Source organism: Anser anser (assembly GCF_964211835.1).
Source record: "Anser anser genome assembly, chromosome: 2".
Lineage (NCBI taxonomy): Eukaryota > Metazoa > Chordata > Aves > Anseriformes > Anatidae > Anser > Anser anser.
The window spans coordinates 35,990,532-36,014,485 of NC_139721.1; the positions used below are offsets into that span (position 1 = coordinate 35,990,532).

General features: G+C 38.3%; 1 protein-coding gene across 3 annotated transcripts in view; it reads right to left on the reverse strand.

Moving 5' to 3' along the window:
- The window catches only part of PREX2 (phosphatidylinositol-3,4,5-trisphosphate dependent Rac exchange factor 2), a 177,981-nt gene that overhangs the window by 131,391 nt on the left and 22,636 nt on the right, over positions 1–23,954 (reverse strand). The gene's annotated exons all lie outside the window — the stretch shown is intronic.

Genomic DNA, 23,954 nt, shown 5'->3' on the forward strand with positions numbered 1-23,954 from the left:
AATTTAAAAAAAGAGTAAGTTCTGTTATATTTCACATTCAAGAACTGGAAACGAGAAAAGATGTACAGTAAGTCATTCCCAAAAGAAAGAAATCACATTCCAGGTCCAAAGGCTATCAATAATTTTTATGAATTCATTCCATTGCAAAGATTTAGACACATTCTGAAAATATCTGCATACTGCAGATTAAACTCTTACACTGATAATCCTTCATACAGGCACACATATTCTTCAGTCATTAAAAACAGGCACCTCGAGAGCCCAAATGTCATGTCTTTCACAACTGTTTAGCTCCAAGTCACTGTGCATTGTACACTGTACACGAACTCATCTAAATTCTGGCGTGGTGCAAATTCCATAAAAGCGGTAATAAATAACCCCTGTGTGGAAGGATAGCCGTCACAGCATGCCTTTTTTTCTCTCTGCTGGGACTTAAATATTTTCATTCCCAAGCAGGGATCCTTTCTCTGCTGAAGAGGACTATGTAACTGGGAACATTTTTATTACTGACGAAACAAATCTAGTTATCCAAGACATAAACAGAATTAAGTTTGGATTATTGCCAGTATATTACATGTTTCATATCACTTTCTACAGTGATGTAGACCTTCAGCTTTATTAAATCCCTCTTTTTCCTGACTATTTGTGCTTTCTTTCTAGCATTTTATTGATATTAAAAAAGGCCGTTAATTCATTTGTTAAATGTTGGTGGACAACAGCCCTTTATATCCTTCCTTGCTATGAATATCCACAGGGGTTATGGCAAATTTGTTGTGTGTATTGCCTGTACAGTGCATAAACAATCCCACACATAGTGAACGTCTGTTAAGCTCTATGACTTGAAATTCATTTCTGAAAGCTCTGACTAAACCAGCGCACGGTTTTAAATATACTTCCACACTGAAAAGGAAAAAAAAAAGTCACAAGAACTACCTCTAAAAATCACGTCTACTTTTACTATCTGTAATATCTCTCTGCTTGCATTATTTCCCCATAGACCAAACATGCTGCTCATCAGCATTTATGTTATCCCAAAAGATCTTCATTTCCCGTAACTCTGAAGGAAGGTGAATACTCAGCTGGCTGAAGAAGGTGAAACAGAAAACGAGCTGGGAGCTGGGGCATTAGTTATTCTTGAGTGATTCAAGATACTTGCTGAGAGTCATGAGGTCAACAAGAGTATGCATCAACTGCAATAAACAGATTCCTCACTCGTCCAAGCAGAACTGTCCCAGACCTCTCATCTGCAGAGGTTATCAGAAACTGCATCCAGGAAAATCCAAGCTCTCGCACAACCCAGCCACAGGTCACTAAGGCAGGCAGGGCTAGGGTGACTTCAGCCCTTTCCAGCAACTTGGCACAAGCTGACATGTTATGTTGCTGTCCTCATATGGCAGGGGTAGTGTAGCCACGACGCTAGTTTTTCCTAAAGATTTGCCAGCTCTTGTTCCCATCAATGCATATTTGCTTCTTGAAAAAGTTTTAACACTATGTCCCACAAAGCACTGAATCTCTCTAAGCACTTACATGAAAGTAGTAGGAAACCACACATATCTCAAAGCTATGTGAATTATTGCACCTTTCCCAGAAGAGTGGTTAGAGAGAATTCAGGGCAGTGCAAGTAGGAGACATCCATCCATCCATCCACACATTGGTCATTAACCGTAATGCAAAGCTTTGTTGGAACCTCTGGCTTTGCCCCATGTTTCCTTGATGCCAAATGCCCTTACCAACCCTCTGCCTGTAATGCCACTGGCCACTGACACTAAAACCTCTGCTCTGTGATTCTGCTAGGGAGCACAGACAGCTCTCATCAGGCAGGAGGGTGGGGAAGTAATTGCTTTTGTTACAGTATAAAATAACCTTAAGCCCGCTGTGTCAGTAGAATTTAGTCAGTCCACTGTGACCATGGAAAAATAAGTGCCTCTGAACTTACATGAACACACAGTGGGTCTGAGAGAGAAATGACTATTCAAAAGACTCCAGCATTATTTGAACATCAAGTGAGGACAGCCAGGAACAGTTCTTCGAGATCAGTAAACAAATAAAAATCAGGCCATTTGCAGACACAGCTTAAAGGAGGAACCCGGCATAGAAATAACAGACATGAAAAGAAAAATATACAGTGATACCCAGAAACTACTAAGGAGTTGACAGCTGCTGAGCTAACAGAAAAAGAAATAAAATTATAGAAGATTTTGAAGATACCCTACATAACGCATTAGCAACCACTGAAAAAGCACAGGTAAAAAAAATAAAGCAGAGTAAAATGGAGATCTCACCCAATTTATGACTCACTAAAGAATCAAGCACATAAGAAAAAAAGTCAGAAATTCCTGTTAGATAGCATTAAAGATCTGGTGTAACTCAGTATCTGCCGCTCAACGTCCGAACTCATTACTGAGCACCACGTTACATGAAGGAGCAAAGCATTACAAATCACGATGACACAGCTAAATAGCTCCTGGACTGACCCAACAACTGTAGCAACTGCAATACTTGATCGCTACGCTTATAAAAAAAAATCATCTCAAACAATGCGGTTTCATTTATCACGCACACGTCAGTAAATCGTGACTCATCTTTGTTTCCTCGAGTATGCTGCACAGCTTGCTGAGCTTACTTCAACACTCATCAACATTAGTGTAGGTCTCAGCCCAACACCAAGCAGAGAGAATAACACATTAGAGCACGTAAAGACTGAAAACCCAAATTCAAAGAATTAGAAAAGAATTTCTTCGTTGCACCAAACAACCATTGATGTGTTTGCCTGTCTGTTGATCTGCTGCCATTTTGTGAAGCATGTCTCATACACAACGCACAATGAGTTCCTGTTACGGGGATTTCACTTCTAGTCCTATCAAAATAAGAGTAGGATGGTTGTTTTTTGTTCATTTTTTTTTCCCTCCATAGTTGCTCTGTGTGTTGTTGAAAAAAATGAAAAGCACCACTGCTACGGCTTGCGCAAGAAGCTGCCAACAGCACAAATGACTTCCCTGACATCTGGAATGAAATCAAGGAAGACAAAGAAGTCTGCTTGCAGAAGATTCCCAGGGCATGAAGAGGTTTTGCCTTCCTGACAGATAAGAAATTAAGTCTTGAAATTATGTCAGAGCACCTGGATCACAAAATATAAAACTATTTTTCTAAGAGCAATCATTCTTCTTTTGTCAGGCTAAGAATAAATATTATTTTCCACTTGGAGGAAGAATTAAAGAAAAAGTCACTTTTCCTTCAAACTGTTTTTAATATCATTACAATTCCTAAATTTATATTGTCATAAGAAAAACAAGGCAGACAGCAAAAATATACAAATATTTTCAGTAAGGTCACTTCCTGTATACTTTTACTTTACGAAAACCAGCCCAACTGAAGCACCCAATCTACTGCATCGAAGTCTGCTGAATAAAGCTAGCAAGATGTTTTGTACACTAAAGCTGAATAAAACTTTATTTTTCATACTGTCAAAAAAGAAACCCTAAAAGCATGCCACAACAAGGAAACTGTTCATATATTACAATTTACCCATGTCTGTGATAATTGGCTTCCCATCATAAATTCAGAAACACAAGGCTGAAATACTCGTGTTTTCTCTTTACGTTCCTAACATATTTATAAGCGTGCTGGATGGTGGGCAGTATTTTGCTCTTTTCACAATATTCAGAGTGATCCTAGGCACCCATACTTGGGAAGAGAAATGCACATGATAACAGCTGACTAGCCAAATGCGTTTTCATATCATGCCTCATTCAGTTCACAAACATCACAGTGGTATTTTCCCCACCAGTTTGAGTTAATTAACGCGTGTCAGATTCCTGGTCCCAGAAGAACACCACGCTGGTTTTGTTGAAGCACTTTTGCTTGATTTTGCCACAAAAATAAATAAGTTAATTAATTAATTAATTAAAAACAAGCAAAAAAAAATCAGTAGAGAAGACTCCAGCAGCAATAGCAGCTGTGGCAAGCGCCATTTGCATTTCCCCTCCTCTTCCCATTAACCTGTGCCAGAAACAGTGGCAACAGCTCATCAGGCTGGCTGCTGCTGCCGAACAAAAGACCCTTCTTCTCTCTCCAGTAATTCACCAGCTGAGGCACCACCTGTTTCTCCCAACTTGCCTGCAGGACTGGATGAATCACAAGCAGCGCAGTGAACATCAGCCAAGGTCAGATAAACTGTTTCTCCCTCCTGTACCTACAGCTACTTTCAAAGCTGGCTTCGGATCCTATAAAGACAGAGGAATAGATGGACCACATCTGCAATACTTTCCACTCTAGTGCTAATTGCCTTCCCACAGCTGACCAGACTATTCCCTTCCGCATTCATACAACCAAAAGGGGCATCAATCTGCGTGAAAGAGCAACCCTGGCTTGTTTCCTTAAGTAAACACGAATTCTTAGAAATATGCACATACACACACGCAAATGTGATTGCATTGAAGAAACACAGATCTTCCTAACTAGGTCATACATGATGAATATGCTGCCACATTTTGGGGTAATCTTTCTCTTTCATGTATAATTTTTGACTTTCTGCTATAGTTGTTCTCTGTCACATCAGAAAACTTCTTCCAAGAGCAAGAAAAGCTTTTCTCACCTTGTCCTGTATCTCGATCACCTTTTCTGCATTTCCCTTGTCACTGACATTTTTCAGCTTCTTTTCACTGCCCATCTTTTTCATCCTTTCACACCCACTGAGACTCCTAACTCAGTTTCCTCCCTTGACAAGGAAATGCCCCCTCAACTGATCTCTCTCACCTTTAAAATCACCTCCCTAAGCTATGACTGTGCTTTCAATTTTGATCCGCTCCTTCCCTTCAGCTCTAGAGCAGACGAACGCACAAGATTTACAGTCCGAGTCCAGTTCTCCTCAGCCAACCCGGACATCAGATATCTCCACCCTCTTCCTTGTACTGAATCTCAACAAGATTTAGTGCAGCATTTTCCTGAACCAAATCAGAAGATATCTGCTCCCTTTTCTTCCCAGATTTCACGAATCCCGTCTGGTATCTAATAACTTCGTCTTTGGAAAGTGGTCTTCTGAGGACTAGCTATGGTCACGCTGTTCAGTACAAGTTTGTCTGATGTATAATGATAGAGTTACTCACATGTTTGCAGATCAGAACATGCCTACGGGAATTGCCAGATCAGAGGCTGGACATCAGGCTGGCTCACACATGCTGCTACGACCTGAAGCCACATGTAAAAAGCTGCTAGAAGATCATCTGATTTTTTTCTTGATTAAAGCACAGCTTAACTAGAACTTTAGAGAAAGGCCATACACTGGCAGACAGGATGAATGCCCAATCTGCAAGCTGAGCATAAGGCAGAGTCTAATATTTTTGGCAAATGTTGTATGCAACGTGGGTATTTGGTAACTGGGCCTTTATCCCAGTAAAAATGCAAATAGGTTAGATTCCAGTCTTAGCATCACTGAGTTTTTGGGAGGGCAAACAGACTGTTGGTATTGCAACAGATAAATAAACAAGAGGGGTCCATATGGATAAAGACTTCACTGGGTCCATATGGATAGAGACTTCAGAGTTTGGCTCTGTCATTCAAATGGACCTTTGTCAAGCAGTGATGAGACACTAAATAAGAAAAAAAGAGAAGGAAAAAAAAAAAAAGGAGAGAAAGTTTCCAGTGTGTTTGAGAAGTATATGATTAATCTTTATTGTATTTTGCAGATTTCCTGATGCAAAAAAGATACTCTGGAATGAAAAATGTTCACATGTGAGGAATTCCCTTTGATATACATTATATTGTCCTGTTGGTGGATTTTACAAAGGGACTAACATACTGCTAATCATACAACTGATCTTGTGATACTCAAGTGGGAATGGAAAAGAAATGACGTCTACAAACAAAGTTTACCTCTCATAAAAGTTAGCAGTTTCCTGAATTTACAGAACACTCAGTTCTTATTGGTAAATCTAAGTGAATTCTGCTGTGTTCATTACCAGCGAATCAAAACAGAAAAACTAGGAAACTCCAGAGAATTGTAGGTCTCAAAGTAACAGTATGTTCCTATTAAATTGCAATCATAATTAGAAAAGAATCTGTAAATTTTAAACCTTTATACTTCACAGAGCTGTTTTCTACTCCTTTTATGTAGTCCTGTCTGTTTATTATAATCAACAACAAAAAAATGTTCATTTAATTTCTACTCCCAAAATGATGATTCTTTTAAACTTTTTTTTTTGGTAGGTGAACACCAGTTAGGAAGAGGTCAACAATTCCAAAAATATTTTGGAGACAACTTCTAAATTCTAGACATTGAATTATATTTCTTTTAGCTTAAAGTAACTCACTACTTGCAGAAAGTGTAAAATGGTCAAGATGAGAAATCCATTTGTCACAAATGATCCGTTTGCAAGAGTCTTTAAGATTTTCTGATTCTATCTGAGGTATAATTGTTAGAAATCATGAAAATACTACAAGACAGGCTAATCTTCTCCCTTCTTTATATTTCCAAAGTTCATATAGGTGTTTGAAAACAAGTTTGACTCTTTTCTGACTCAAAAATAACCTCCAGAATTGACAACCATAATCTTTATCAAAAACTATGAGGAAAAAAAAACAGAAATAGCTTTCAGAATTAAAATTTAAAGCTTAGTTCTGAATGCCTCTGAATGAGGGAGAAGAACAGATTCAGCACCAACAAAAAGGAACTATTAAGTCCTTAATTATTAAGACAAGCAGCTAAATAAAAAAGCAACGCTTTAACCTAGAAACTGAAAAAACTTGAAACTAACAACAGGCAATCATAATGGAAGCCCACCAAACCCTTATTACATGCTCAGTTTTCAACACATAACACACTTTTTCTAATACTGGATTGCTGAGTCCTTAATTGTGAATTTGTTTAATGTGGTTAGATGCTAATTAGGAATTAGTGCATGGAAATTCTACAACTTTTATTGCCAACATTGTATAAATAAAGCGTTCTTCTCAAACAATATTCATTGTCAAGTCTGGCTGCAAGTCCCTCTTTGCAGACTTAGGTCAAGAAAAATGTGATGCAAGAGTGTGAAACGGCAGTTTTCTACAACAATTTCAATTCTTCATAACACCTACAGGGAAGTCTCAGTATAGTATTTATAAAAAGCACCTTCCTGACTACAGAAGAAAGAGCAGGTACATCCAATTTAAACTTTTTTTTTTTCTAACCTGATGAAATCAGAACACTTCCCTGCATAATGAAACCCATCTTATATGTGGGATACAGACCCCAAATTGCTATCATTTGTCATTCACATATGTGTGCCAGCATGGTCAAATGGTACAAAAACCATCACTTGTAGCACTTCCAAGTCTTAGAAAGGCAATAGTCTTATTTTCAAGAAACTCCCCAATAATGGCATATACTCTGGCCTCTCCTAAAAACATACCAAAATCAGAATTGGCATAATCAAAGACTGTACTACCTATGATGAGGCTGGTAATTAAATGCATTGTGAAACCACTTTTGTCTTTAAGGCAAAAAGAAAACAGAAAGAAAGAAACAATAAGAAAATAGAATTCATTTAAATTACCTATTGCACAGAGAATTAAGATGCTTTTGGCTTCTGAACAGATTTCAGCCATTAGCTTAGCAACATACACAGTAGTGCATAATACAAACTGTAAGTCCTTGAAAGCATAGCAAATAATCCCAGACCAAAAGCAAGGCTTAACTACTGTCAACAAAAGCTACGGAAAACAAAACAAAACAAAAAAGCATCATGGAGGGTGAGCTCCCAAGAAATACAACAAAAAATTGAAGTCATCTCACACTTAGTTATCCCAAACACACCTCTGCTCACTAATGACAATTTATGTGTCTAATAACGTTGCTATCCAAGAATACTAACATTAGCATTCCCAGATTCATTCGAAATTATTTCACTTGAGATGTTCAAGTATCTTGACTTCGTTTGTGTGCTTTAATCTTCTGCAAATCATGAAAAAAGCCTTACAACTACATGTAAAATAAACAAGTGTATTGGAACTCCAAGAAAATACTAACCTGCAAACTCTCCACTGACTTTAGATGCGTAGCATTAGCTATAAATCACTTGAATTACAATTTTGAAGAAGAGATATATCAGAAAAGCCAAAGCAGCCAGAATAGTCATTAAAGTGGGCTTCGATGATAGCCCCTGTGAGCAAAGTGGCTGAAGCATCTCTGTGAATGTGATCCTCAATTTGAAATCCAAGATTATATACCCCACACTTTGGATCAGGAGAATGATTCTGAGAGCAGATTATTTTAGCAGCGATCTTCCTTCTACGCAGACAGGCAGAGCAGTTAATTTCTGATGGAAATGTTCAAGGGCATATTTAAATTCATGCAGATAAAGAAAGCAGAAGCCCTGTACGCCCACCCTGGTAAAATTAAAGGGTTTTGCACTTTTAAACCATTTTTTTTTCCTTCCTTTTGGTAAGACAGAGAACTTCTTCAAATTTCATTGGAAAACTGGATATTCTTCACAAGAGAATTCAAACAGGCAGCAGGATCTCTTTGTAAATAGGTCAGAAAGCAGTTTCAGCTGCAATGTATCCTGCAGTAAATTTCCTGACAGGCTACTTTTGAAGATACTATTGTGACAGTGGTGGGTGGTGGGTGTTTGGAAAAAAAAAAAAAAAAAAAAAAAAAAACAGAAACACACATGCCTACTAATACATTAAAAAATATAGAGAGAATTATACTTATCTTTGCTCTACCATCACACAGTAGAAAATGTCATCGTTGGACAAATACGGTCCTATTGTACACATTAAAAAAACTTCAAATCTTTACTATTTTTTTAAACTCAAAGCTCCTGCTCTCTCTCCTAGTTTTAACACTTTAAAATTTTAAATAAAATGGAGTACGGTCATATGAATGTCCCTCCATCCCAAATGAGGAAATGCCTCATCTACAAAAGCCAAGCTACATTAACTGCTTCTGCTGCTTATGCAGCACTTGCACCTTTACCACTTTTGTGAGATGCTGGAAATGAAACCAAATGAAAGGATTTCTCATCAGCAGTGGAATCTTCTTGCCTACTGGTACACAAACTCTTCCCAGGGCAGCAAATAACACTGAACCCACAATAGCTGGTAAACAAGGCTGACCAGAGCAATTATTTCCAGCAAGGCTGACCAAAGCAATTATTTCCTTAGGGTAATTACTTAAGGCATGAAGGTCTGAAAAAAATAGTTTAAAAGGCTGAGACACAGTACTTTTTCTGTAAGAAGCTGGCAAACTCTACTTCTCCTCTTTGAATATTTTGCCTCAATTTCACCCTCTTTTTCTTGGTCATGAGTAGACACAGATTGAACAAAGTAAACCAAACAACTGGCCTACTCTGAAATATGTAAACTGGCTGCAGCAGTAAACTGAGTTTTTTTAATTTTTGTATACTGGCACAGATCCAGCACTCAGATTTGCAGGGACAGATCCCCAGCACTTCTGAATCGGGATCCCACCGGAATCAATGACATTCAGTGAAAGAACAGGACTCTGATCCACTGGATACGACTGCAGAGTTAAAAGATGAAATTCAAACCAGTATTGATGCTCCATCAAATATATCCTGGTGGCAAGAAACAGGCTTACAATTCACCTTGAAACACTTGAAGTATTTTAATTACTTTTACGGAAAACAAAACAAAACAAAAAAAGTATTTAATAAACACAGCAGTGGTACACATATACTTAAATGATTTGTGACTTTAAACTCACATTTCTGAACAAATATTTTCAAGTGTTTAAAGAAACCAATTCTTGTATCATCCAAGGCAAGAAGCACAATTATACTTATGGCAGTCTTGCAACCTGGCTTGAAAAACAAATTTTTGACTTCATACCAGGACTTAAAGAATAAAATCAGTAAATGAGGGAACTACTGGCTTCTGAAGATTAGATGTTAATGTTAGTTGTCTTAACTCCATTCCAACAAGAATACAACCATACCAAAATTGAAATTACTTTCATTTTACACACAGCTTCATACAAACACGTGATTGTTACATGCCCCTATTGCCTGTAATGAACTGGCCTTGTCAATTTCCATTTGCTTGCATGGTTATGAGGTAATTTTCATGGAAATGCAATCATTAATATTTTTCTGGCTTATATTTGATTCACAAATTGCTTCAACTGCGCAAATGCAGAGAATATTTCATCCTTTATTACTTTATTGACTTGATAAGTATCTGAAAGAATAATGATAAAAAACGTTTAGCTCTGACTTTTTTTCTTTATACTACTATGTAAACATCTGCTGAACATTAACTATATCATGGGATATTTACATGCTAATCTCAGTTTACATCCATTAAAAAGGTTTCATTTCTTGAAGGTTACAATGATCACCAAGGACAATTTTACAACAATAAAAGGAGAATCAATAAAAGGATCATCTCAAACAGAGCTGCAGGAATAAAGCCATCCCATTTGAATTTGTCCATATTAGCTCGATTGCCCTAAAGCCAAATAAACTAATAATTTCACAAAATATAATCCTGGATTCTACATGCATGCATAACCCCCTCCCCACTCAGAGACTTCCTTCTCTCACTGTTCCTTTATTTTCCCTTTCCCTCTTCAAGTACAGACTCTTTTTTTGTAGGTCTTATGTAGGTCTCCAGCCTGTCTTCAGTTTTGACGAGTTCCCAGTGTAATTGCACAATTTCATTGAACCGTCTGTGAAGCATGTGTTCTTCGGGAGCACAAAGAATGCATGACTTTTTTTTTCCCCTTTCATTAATTTTTCATAAAGGAACAGAAGACAGAAACCTGACTGCAGTATAATTTTAGTTGTTTTAATGTAATTGTTTGTTCGAATGCTGGGATCTTAAGATGAGAGAGCTTGTTATTACCTTTTCCTGAAATAAAGCCCCATTTTTTTAGGCTATAATCCAAAGACGTGCAATCATCCTCCACTTGAAGCAGGGAAGATTTGGGGATTTTTTTAGCTATTAAGTCTGCAAAAAGTAGAAGAAAAACTGCCACTCCCAGTCAGTCCACGGGGACAGTAAGAGTGCTACTTCGCTAGAAAAAGGCGTCAGCTTCGCAGCATCAAACAAACCACCCTCCTCACCCAGCTACCTGCAGTGTTAAGGCAGAGCATGCTGGTGGCAAGTGCCATCTGGTAACGCTCAGCCGGAGCTTGACAGCGCTGCATACTGTTCGTACCGGGACACGCTGCAGCTTACCAAGACACCCACATCGATTACACAAACAAACTGGAGCCTCCCAGAGTCTTTCCACACAAGGTTACCCAAGGATATGGAACGCTAGTTGGGGATTTTTTTCTTTCATTCACCAGTTTGCTGGGAGGAAGGTACTTTTAATGCCTATTTTCTAAAGAAAAAAATAAGTCTAAAATATTCAAAACCTCAGACATCAGATTTCTAGGAACACCACAAAGGAACAATGGTGCTAGTGGGATGAGGAAATCAAGAAGCCGTAAATAAATATGAAGTATTGTTTTCCAGCATCTTCAATACTTTTGAATCCTGCATTCCTTCCTCTGCGGGGGAGGAAATGACGCCACTTTTAAGTTTCCCTCACATCCGTAACAGACCATTATAGTTTGCTTTCCCTGGGTCTGAAGGCACTGAAACTCAAGCCAGCGAGCCATTTGCAGGCCTGTCCGCTGAGCAAAAAAAGCCACTGAGACCACAGGGACATTTCTCGACTCGTGCAAGGTGCTGCTCTACTGATTTTCCCCTTTTAAGGAGCAGGGTAAGGCTACGTCAGAGACAACTGATCCATCCATGGCATGGCACTACACTAATGTACTGGTAGAGACAGCTGTGAAAATACAGGCAAAGTAGTTTTCGGTGCAATACCATGGCTAGGGAACAGCTCTGGGAGGAGAGCCAACACCAAGAGCAAATCTGACCACCTTCAGGGCTATACATGACCCTCTGAGAGCTCTTCATCTTCCATCTTCCCTTAGGCCCTGCCTGGAGGAAGGACCAGTGGCTGGCAGGCAAGTGAGGCAGCGAGGCCAGGGCCGGATGTTCTCCATGAATCTGGGTGTGCGGCGTTCCCAATTTACCAAAAGTGAAGACAAAAAGAAAGAAAACTTCTGGGAAGAAGTTCACTTTAAATTAGGAAGCACAAGCACAGAGGAAGAATTAATACTTCACACACAAATGAAGCAGGCACTACCCTAACAAGCTGAAACCCCACCAGAAGGAAGCAAAAATAGAAGTAGATTGCTTGGTTTTCAGGCTTAATCTTCCTTTCATCAAACGGCCCGTTAAAAAGTTACTAATTGCTAGACTTTGATTTTTCCAGTGGCATTTGAAAGAAAGTGGGATAAGTACAGAGGAAAAGATGCCAAATCCACAGTTAGAAACTTTCCATGTTGGTTTTTTTTTTTTTTTGTCGTGTTTTCTTGTTGTTTTTTTTGCAAGTGTTGGAGTTTCATTTTAAAATATTTTTCTGGCCTCCTCTGCTGTGAAGACTGCAGTGCAATGATTTACAGAATGGATGCTATCTCTATAGCCAAAAAAAAAAAAAAAACAAAAACATCACTCCCAAGAGATTTGACCTTCACCTTCTATCCTAAAATAGTATTGCCAATTACATAGCAACAGCAGCCCACATCCTTAAAATATTTTTAACTGAATTATGGCACTACGTGCTAGTCTAGACTTCTCAAATTTGCTAGAGACTTAAACTAACTAGAAAAATATACCTCTAAAACAAACAATTATACTAGTCACAAAATAAATTCCAGTGAGTAAATGGTCATTCAGTGGTATTTACTGTTGCATTTGTTGTTCTTGTTAAAAAATAGAGATCAAAAATGCACAAACCATCTTATCGTTACATCAACTTGAGTGGTAAACTACAAGCTTCCAGGAAGTTTATCATCCTGTTTGCTGACTATAATCTGGTTGTTGTGTTTTGATATCACGTTCCTGTTCCTTCTACTCATGTCCTCCAAACAGGGCAAGCCCTGGAGTTTCGCTGCCTGTACACCAAAACTTACCCAGCCCATAAACTTTCTCACACCAATGATGCTGCAAAGTGCTGTAGGGCAGAAACAGCTTCAGATCTTCCCTCAAATCTGAGGGAAAGAGCATGTTTAGCTAGTGAAAGGTAACAAAAAAGCACCTGTGTGAAAAGCATCCTAAAAATACTGGATATTTACTGATGAAATACAGTGTAAATATGGAGACAACAGGATGCTCATCTGTTCCTTTGTCATTTAAAGAGAAAACCACTGCAGGTCCGCAAATAAAAAGATTTAGTTTACAATTAGGCCTCTATTTGATGCATGTTTTGTTGCATTTTTTGTATTATTTGAACATTATTTTAATGGAATTTCCTTTGTATTAATACAGTACTTCTCCAGAATTACCATCAACAAATCATCTGCACAAAAAAAAAATCACAAATCCACAATATAGACTCAGCCCTAATATTGCCACTATGATTTCAACTTTTTCTGCCACAAGATAACTTTTTGATGACCAACATGAGATGCTGCTCACTATACAGCTGGTACTGTTAAATGGTTTTCTGCAAATTCTGTGCCAAGTCTGGAATAATGGTACTAACTCTACCACACAAGAACTAAAAAGAAAAACTAAATCCTTATCAGTGACTCTGTAAGCCCTCTCTCAATGATGAACTCAAAAGCAACAACTTTCAATATACAATAGTAATCGCAAAAAAACAGAGATCCCTTATTAATAACATAAATCAGCTAAACAACATGAACTCACAAACTAGCAAGACAGAAAAAGTAATTTCATATTAGGGAGCATTTCCTTGTCTCTTTTGTATTCTCTGCCACTATCTACAAAGCACGGTAAGTGCACATCACATTTTACTCTGTCTAAAGAATTTTGGCATTCAGGTCTAAGACTGAACAGAAATCAAATTTCAAGGGAAGTTCAGTAACATGGCAAATATCTTCAAGCTCTCCTGCGAAACCCTAAGTGGACAGGCATACTGGTCAGATATAATAGAGAAATGCAGAGAAACAACATCAATTCTAATAGAAAACACTTTGAGAGATGCCTTCTTTTAGTATTAAGGACGATCTGGCAAGGTTTAGTGCACAGAGCTGTCATACATCAGGGTGGAAATTTCCAGATGCAGCGAGCTGCAGGGAGTTCACAGACACAGAACTCCTCCTGGAAGCACCACAAGGCCCGTCTCGCTTTCCAAAGGGATGGGTGACATCCAGATATTGTTTTTTCAACTATCCTTTTAGACGGCAATCACACTTCTTTTTCGTTGTCATCCAAAGAAACAGACCAGAGGAAAAGAGCATAATTTCCTGCCTATTTTGAAAAATCAGAGTTCACCTAAGGAACAAAGGAGGGTGGAGGCCCCACCACTACCAAATCCTTCTGAAACAGGGTTAAGTGCTCGGAAACAGGCAACACTCACAGTGTGCTGACTTACAGCAACCAGATCAGAGTCCAATAAACAAGCTTAACAGACAAATTAAAAAGAAGAAAGATGTCTCCATGTGCAGAAAAGGTGGACCAAGATGAAGGCAAAGCCCCAGTGCAAACAGAGCTGCTCTTGGCTGAGCTGCGCCCAAGCAGCTCAATACCTCAGCACACCTTGCAAGGCAAATGAAGAGAGGATCCAATGGCCAAAGTGAGATCAGCAGCTAGATCTGAGTGAGAAGTCAAGCAAAGTTACATGCCTGCCTTTCACACAGCTGGAGGGCGCACAGGTACCAGCGACTAGCACTGCTTTACAGAAGTATCTACCTATGCAACGATTTATGTTCCAGAAAACAGGACTAAGTCATTCTGTAAATACCCTACAACAATCAGTATTTTTATTTTCTATTCCAAGGCAGGACATTGATCTGAAAAGACTTCATAACATGTCCCCATTCCTCAAATGGGTAAGAATATCACAATAGCACAGCCAGCTTCTCCCACAACACCTGGTTGTTTGTGTCAAATCTCTTCTTCATGTGAAAAATTCCAGAAGCCAAGATCTGGATTTCAGCACATTGAGGATCTCCTACAATGTGTAGACGACTAGGTTGCCAAGTCCTGGATTATTTAAAACTTCTTTAGATTAGGTAATAGAATTCGTATGATTCAAAGTAACCGAGTCTGAAGGAGCTTAGCCCATCGTACTAGACCAGTGGGAGCAATGTTCCTGTGAAAGCTCCCACCAGCACCAGAAGAAAACCACCAGCAGTTACTCCAGGCCACTCCATCTCATGATTCCCAGTACTGTGAGAAGCTGCACCAATGCATTTTTTGTCTTGTTTTGGAGCTTCCTGGGCACTGGAGACAAGCCAAGCAGACACAACCCTCCCAGCTCTTATGTATATACTGTATATGTGCTTTGCAATCTCCACGAATGCCAATGGATTAATTTTCAACCATGGGAAAAACTCTCCAGGTTTACTGCTTGCCTCTGATTGGATTGAGTGCAAAACTGCAACAACTTTGATAGGAGGGAGAAGCAACACCCATCCACTTTTGCCTCACTTCCATGAACCATCTCTTGCTTTTCAACAAGTACTACGTGCCAAGTCACTGATTTCAGTGAAAAAAATGACTGTGAAAAGATTAACATTTTGTCACCTATTTTCAATGTTTATCTCAAGTTGACAGGTTTCATTTATCGACCACTTTATGAATAACTAGAATCAGATTTTGCTAAAAGATGACTTTTCATTACGCCTCAGATTGAGTACGAGACACGCTCCACTGTGCTTTGCTAGCAGTCATCACGCTCACAGATACAAAGTCAAATACATCGGCTGCTATCAGATTCACCGCCATGGTAACTAAAATCAACACATTCTACGTATAAAATAACAACAGTCTTTCTAGCAATTTAAAAGGGACCTGGGGTATGTCAGAAAAACAACTATCTGGGTAAGAATTACTAAAGCTTCAGAAGCCCACAGCAGATTTCCTGCCTAATCAGTTATTTAAAACCAAGAAATAATAATTAAGCACTTTCTTAGAATTCCTTTAACTCTATATAATGCATAAACACTACCTAAACAATCAGTTTGAATGAGCTTTCTAAAGAAGTAAATAGTACAGGGAGCACAAGCAAAGGCTGGTGCATGGGACATTAGGATCTGAATATAAAACCCTCTGTTATGTAGTCTGAAATATCAAATTCGTTACAAAGTAGAGTAACTTCTCACTAGCAAAGCCACCTTACATGGAGGCTAGACTGTCACATTATACAGATTTACAAATGCACTCACACCAGCAGACTCTACAGTTGCAGCCAGTCAATATATGATTAAAGTGATGTATAGCTGAGAGGATACACTGTTCTAAGCTTGGGTGTTGGGTTTTGATTTTTTATTTTATTTTATATTTTAGTGGTATTGTTGACACTGAAGATACAAGGTTTTCTTCCTTTGTTTGAACTTGTTAATGAATGACATATTCTACCTGTATAGTTCTGTAGTTCTCATGCTATGTGATGGACCTCAGGGGAACAAAATGAATTCAGGCACGTATTTTCCATAAACATGTATGATATTAAACTAGGCTATTCTAAGTGGAAAAAAAATGAAGTTAGTGTTGGATTTTGTCAGGATATTGTTACTTGCAGCACTCCATCAAGTATGGACAGAATGGTAATGCTTTTTTATAATTTGATTTAGATGGCCACAGACATTTTTAAAGTCTTTTCATATGATCCCAAGCATTTGTCTAGGTATATACTGGGTATATACTATATATACTGGTATATACTTCAGGATCAAGCTATTTTGCTAATTGGGTATACCGTCATTCATTTTTTTTTGGAACAATTGACACTCTTGCTGAAACTTATTCTTTAAACATGAACTTTCAGTCAAAGCCTAGGCAAAATCCAGCAGAAATGTTTTGCTTTTTTTAGTTTATAATATTGTAGGCTGAACATACCAAATTCAAGTCTCCGAAGCCTGTAAATGTGCTGGTTAAATAAATGGGAGGCAATAGTAACTTTTTCCACATAATTTAATGTGGCAATTTGGAGAAGCGTAATTCTTGATGAAATGTATTAAATTAACTTGCAACAACTGGCTTCTTCTTGCCTCTTTTTTTCCCCACCACAACACAGTCAGGTTGTAGGAACTTACAAGGTCCATCACTTTCTTCCAAGATCTGTGAAAACAAAGCCCCAAAGAGCATTTCACTCTACTTCCTTCAGAAAGGAAAGAAAAAAAAAAAAAAAAAGGAGGAGAAAGCAGCCAGAACAATAAGAATGTGCTGATGCAAGCAGGAACTCAAACCTTCTTTTGCATGTCAGAGGAACACCCCTCTGAAAGAGGCATTAGGTCAGAGACCTCAAAGGTGAGAGGCTGGTAGCTAACCCTTAGCTGAGACAAGGTCAAGGACAATCTCTTTCTGCTAAACTAGAGCACCATCAATGCCACTGATGCAACATCAGGGCTTTAGTGCCCGTATCTCCTTCAATGGATTAGTCAATTATTTTTGCAGTTATGTAGAGTTGTGGACTAAGTCTTACAAAAATCTTAAGTCTAAATCTTAAATTTTGTGGGCTATGTCTTATAAAATACCCAAGTTACATGTTAAAAGGAAAAGAGAATTTCCTGTGGGGGGAAAAAGAATCACAAAGCAGTTACAAACAGCGCTTTCAGAAACATGCTGACAACCTAGACAGCTAAGCTTGAGGTTCTGCTTGCTGCAAGATGCTTTTCCTGGGCTCTGCTGCACTGCACTACCCAGAGGGGGGCTCAGGGAGCTGTTCTAAGGTGTCCATCAAACAGAAAAGAGCTCTGCGGTTTCAATTCTGAATGGACCCCAGGAAGTGTTCAGTAAGTGCTACAATATAGATTCGCACATTGTACTTACCCAGTGGTAAGGTTTCTTTTTTTCCCCTTCCTCCCACTCCCCCTTCTCCGTTTAAAAAAAAAAAAAACGGGGGGGGGAAGCTTCTCAATAGTTGGAGAACAATAATTTTGCCTCTGTACGGAGACACATTCATCCAGGGGTACGGAAGCACTTCACAAGCAACACACTGAGCTTCCACAACACACTTGCAGCATTAAATAACAACTTTTGCACATCATAGCTGCAGAAACTAGAAGAGAAAAGGGATGCTATCTCACTTGCAACAAAGAACAACTCCCATATATATAATCAGTTGGCATTTTTGTAAAGAGAAGTGAGTTCTCAAAAGATACAATTATAAAGGCTTAATTTCCATAAAGGATAATTGAAGTTGAGGGCAATAAGGCCACATAATTCAGTAAGTCCATGTATGTTTAACTGGAATACTTATTAAGGCCTGCATTCCCGTAACAGACCTACGTAACTCTAAGTGGACCCCAACAGGAAGTCTTCAGAGCCTAATAACTCAACTGGGGCAGAATATGGGCACGACTCTTCAGCAAAATAAACTAGAAACATCATGCCTATTCACCTTCCCACACAAGTTTAACACAGCTTCGAGAAAACGCACTGGGACCTGACAGTACAACAGACTGTCACACTTCAGTGTAAGGGTTAAGATGGCCACTTCTGCTCCCTAGGCACCAGTCGGCTCCCTGCAAGTAAGAGTCATCTAATTAGGTCATTTTAAAAAAAAAAAAAAAAAAGATATCTCACAGCGTCATAGCATAGGCAATGGTTGTACAAGAAGCATTTCCTGATGTTCCTACAGGAAATAAGGCCCATCATTGTCTCAGTCACCTTCCGCTTCAAGTGCGGAACACATTCCTCTGATTTCGTCTTCCTTTAACAAAAACATAGCAAGGAGAATATTTAAACAAGAAAATCATAGCCATCCTCCCGCAACAAAATGCTCAGCTGCACATGCTTTTCCCCTGCAGGAAAGATGAAAGAGCAAAGACCATATGACAGATGTTAGTCACATCACTTAGTGCATAAATGGAAGACACTCATCATAATGTGCACAATGTAGGAATTTACATCAGGCTAAAAACTTGAGAGCATCCCTACTACACTTGATGGGTATTTTTAGCAAATGCATTTCACAACGCATGCACACATTGAACTTCTACTGGTGCCCAAGCTTTTCAGAAGCATATAGCTTTGAAGCTTTCTTTTAAAACTTCTTTAAGTGTACACACATTAAAAGCTGGAAGAAGTCCATTTTGGAAATCCCTGAATTCTTGCATCAGAGTTAAGTTGGTTTTATCTTTTCTTCTATTTATATGGTTATTACAAAATCCACATTAAGTCTGAAATGCAAAACTTGTCAGTCCACTTCTTACCAATTGCTTACTTCATCCTTTAAACTGCGTAAGAGACAAAATCAATATCCCAGATTTCGGGTAGGCATTTCTGAAAAGTTTTAAAATCAATTATTATATTTATTTTTTTGTTTTAGAAATTAGGAGTTTCTGACTCATGACAAATCTCATGTCATTGACTTGGATAGCTGTCTTTTTTTCCCACCAATAACTACTAAGAAGTTGCAATAAAAAAATCACAGCTATGAAAAGGTGTCACAGTCATGAACCTTAACCACACTAGCAGTTACCTGCTTTCATCGAATTGTGGTAGCTGTGCACAGAATGGTGTGCTCTTCATGAATTTATACTGTCACACTGTCATACAGACAACAGACCACTGTGGATTATGTAAAACACATGGATATAGCAGAGAGGAACGTACTGTAAATCTAAAGGAAAGCAACCAGGATAATATTTTTTCTCCCATGTATAATATACTTGATGTATGGCCTTGGAAGCCAGGCATCATATTAGTCCCACCCTTTATGTAAAGATCAAGGGAACACTACAGTGGATTTTCATGTTTCATTTTCTTGCTTCACTTCCAAAACATCAATAATGCGTGAAACTGGATTCCTTCAAAGGTAAGGACTTGCTTCCAATGGCCTTCTTACCTGTGCAAAGCTGAACTTCCCAGAGCAACGTCAAATGATGGCTGCATCATCATCTGCATTATAAAAGGTCAATGTTTGAGAATTCTGCCTCAGTCTGCCTCACAGAAGAAAGACATCTGACCCTTGTAAACCAATCAATGGGGATGACCAGAACCAGCCAGGACCTGGCTAAAATGGTGGTTAGCTTACCAGATATGATCTTTAAAGTCTGAAGCCAACAGCAGCTGCTTTGGGTTTTCCCCAGAGCAACACAGCCAGCATTATCAAGTACTAATAGTCCCAGTTTCTTCCAACGCTAATGAAATCTTTTGCTATATGCCATGATCTCACGTGCACTCCTTTACAGTAGAGCCCACCGGCTGACACAGGAGGCCAATGCCGGCAAGACCTCTTTGTGAAGAGACTATGATCTCTGCCTGCCACATCTTTTGGTAGCAAGCAGGGGGGTTGCTATGATCAGAACAGGAGCTGAAGGCGTGTTACTGCTGCATGCTAGTAATTACAGTAAGAGTAATTTTCATTACTTCTTAGTAAACTCTATCATACTTATACTGACTTTCAAGCTAAAGAAAGAAAACATCATAAATCGTTACCACCTCAAAGCTAAGGGAATTTATAACAGCATATTTTTAAATAGCATTTTTATTGATGTCTACTAAATAAACGTCTTGCTTCCTAATATCACCAACATTTGCAGTATGTACAGTTAATTGTTTATGAACGTCAGACTATTAGTAAGCACATATAAACCAAGACATTTCAGAGCTGGAAGCATGCTGCACCAGCCTGGAACAGTAAACGAACCACTGAAGGAGCTATGTGATGGAATTTATCCACTGAGCCATGTATTTAAAAGCACTTTTAGTCGAGAAAAAAACTGTAAGAGAAGTTACAAAAAGATTAGGACAGGAAATAAATACTTATGAATGTTAATATTCTGCCTACGGAACAAATTCCAAAGATGATTAAGTTTAACCATAAATTTGGACTCCGTTTACTATAGCATGAACTGATCCCTGAAATAAAAACATAAATCCCTCTCTCTGAGGTCTTTTTCAGTTACCTGAACTGATTCCAATATTTTATTTTGGAAATACTTTTTCCTGTGTGCATTGCTTTAAATAGCTAGAATTTGAAGATTCAAAACTTTTCACAGTTTTTACCTCTCTAAGTGTCACCTAACGCAAAAAAAGATTGATGTAACAACATAAACCCAAGGAAAGCACACGTAGTACTAAAAAACTATGGTATCAACATTATTGCAAGTATCAGAGTTTTTTGTTTTAAAACAACTTACAGCACAAAGAACTCAGTACTTCAGCTGTGATCATCCTATGCTTGTACTGGACAACAAATGCTAAATGTAAGTTCATCTGGGTATCCTGACTCATCTTATTACAGACTTCCACAAGTGAATTAGATTTTAGTATAACTTAAGTATAACATTTGAAGTATGACTTCTTGTGTGATGCTTTTTTAGAAACCACTGCAGAAGCAAAACAAATGTTCAGTGTTGAAGTATTACAGTATTCTTAGCCTATCCATTTCCACATACATTTATGGTGCTGTGGAGTAGGATGACAGAGAAACATTTGGGATTTTTGGTGTTTTGGTTTATCTGGAAATAGCATCACAATGAAGCCTGTATCTCAGAGCAGTGAGTTTGGTGCATGTAAAGAGCATGAAGATCAGGAGCAGACTGCACTGCTAACTACACCTACTCGAATATCATGGGACCTCTGTACTGGAGTCATCTGTTAACAATTTTGTTTAGATAGCCCACAAATGCTTGAAAGTCTTCCTGCTGGAATGTCAGACACCTAATTGGATCTTATCTCTAATTCAGACTAAATTTCAATGGGACACTGTCTTCAGACTCTTGACCACCTCTGAAAAACTCTAGGCTTCATACAGAAGCACTTAAGATAAATCTTGTGAATTACAGTATTCCTTTTATAAAATAAGAAATACAGTATCATTAGCAAGAGTAAACAATATATTCTGTCCCTCAACTTCTTGGGTGCTCCACTGAATGAATATTTCAGAGATTGAAAATATTTACAAATACTGAGATACAAGTATACAATACAATACAAGCTTGTTCCTAATGTACAGGTAAGAGGCCAGTTAGTCTGTGCACTGCTCTAACAATGATTTTTTTCTTTTTGGATCATCACTAAAATAATGTAGCATCAGAATCTGTTTTACTTCACATTTGTATATTTTATTTTGCATTGCACGTGTATACGTAAATGAAAAAAAAGGAAATTATTCTCCATGCATAAGAAAGCAATAGGAAAAAAAAAATACGCAAACAACTCTGGTTTTATGAGGCATGATTTTTTGAAAGTACAAATAATGGTGACATTCTGCAACTGCCTGTTGGATTTTAGAGGGATAAAGAATTCAAGTAGTTTTACTGACACACCGAGCTTCACAAGACAATGTATGTGATTGCTGAAATCTCTGACCTTCAATTCAAGATTGATGGAATGTGAGGCATAATGAATTGCATTTCAAGTATATTAATGTGTTGGAGGCATCTTTAATGCACCACGTCTGAAAAACAGAAACTCCTGTCCAATTCATATTCTAAACTTCTGTGAAAGGACTGGAGAATCACTGCAGCCCAAATTGTGTCTCAGACAGGAAAATGACGGAACATAATTATTTTTAATTGGGTCCCACCAACAATAAGAACACTTCTTACTACTGGAAAAATATGGCAGAAATACTAGGCTAATCATCATCATCCAGGGCACTGTTGCAGACACCGTTTTGTTTTCATACACATTTTGGGGTCCTTTTTTCCCAAATGTCTTTTCTACAGGATGAAAATAATTTAAATACCACTCGATTGTGCTTCAGCACAGCGGCCTTTGTTTAAAAACAGCTCCACAAACGTTTCATTTCTGAAGACTTCCATTTTTAACCATCATAAGAAACTACCGACAGCTTCGTGCAATAGAGGGGGAGAAGCATGTCCTCAGATGGCAATAACAAACAAACGCCCTTTTGTTCTGGTCAGACCTAGTAACGATTGGGCACCACAGTACCCAGCTCATCCTATGAATTTAGATCACTAAGATCTTTTATTCTGATTCATCATCATCTTTAATTCCTTGAAATACTTAATTTTTTTCTTATGCACCGAACTCATAGCTGTAGCATTACTTGAATGTTTCTGACTGTGCTGTTTGGAAGAACTTTTAGGACCTTCACCTACCAGCCAGGACAGAAATACTCTTGAAACTGTGGTCTAGGCTCGTTCCATACGCAAAAATGTATCTACTCTAAATTGTGTAATTTCATTTTACAAAACAGCTAAGACCTAAACTAACCCAAAACCTGACTGTATACATCACACTGACCACGCTAAACAAGCCACAGAACTAGAAAAAGACAGAGTCTCTAAAGAATGCCTGTTACTCAGGCATTTGAGTAACAATGGGGAAAAATTCTGCTCACATTTATCGCGCTGCAGACCTATTCAACCCTATCCCAAGTGTTAAATTACCAGAGAAGATGATTTGCTCCACATATTTCAAGATCTGGTAAGCAGATTTATTTTCTAAGTCATGCTGACTACTTTCATCTTCAGAGCCTTAGTAGCTAGTAAGTAGTACTGATTCTTGCGATATTTTTCAACTCCCCACAGCATTTGTTGTCCTTACAGGAAACAGTTTTGTGTTCCAATTAGCAGTTTTCATCCATTAACATGACTTGGAAAAAAAAAAAAAAAAAACACAAATTAAAAATTATACAATTCTAATTAGAGATACACAAAAATGTTACATGTGAAAACAGGTATGGATAGTTTTCAAGGTCAAAAACAACACAAGCTGATTACAATCAGACCAATCATTACAGCTTTATTCGGAATGCTCCATGGAGTTTTTGTCTCTACAAAAACAAGGACAACAACACAAGCATCGCCGCCCATCCTCCAAACTGAAATCCCATTAATTAGCTAGGCAGCAAAGTTTCAAAGCATACCAACTGCTTACTAGAGCTCACTATGCTATTGTGTCTAACTTTGAAAACAAGTCATGATTAGGGAAATCTACATGGTAAGCATACTTCAGCTACAGAAAAAAAAAAAGTTTTAATCTGCCTAGAAATTGGCAACCGC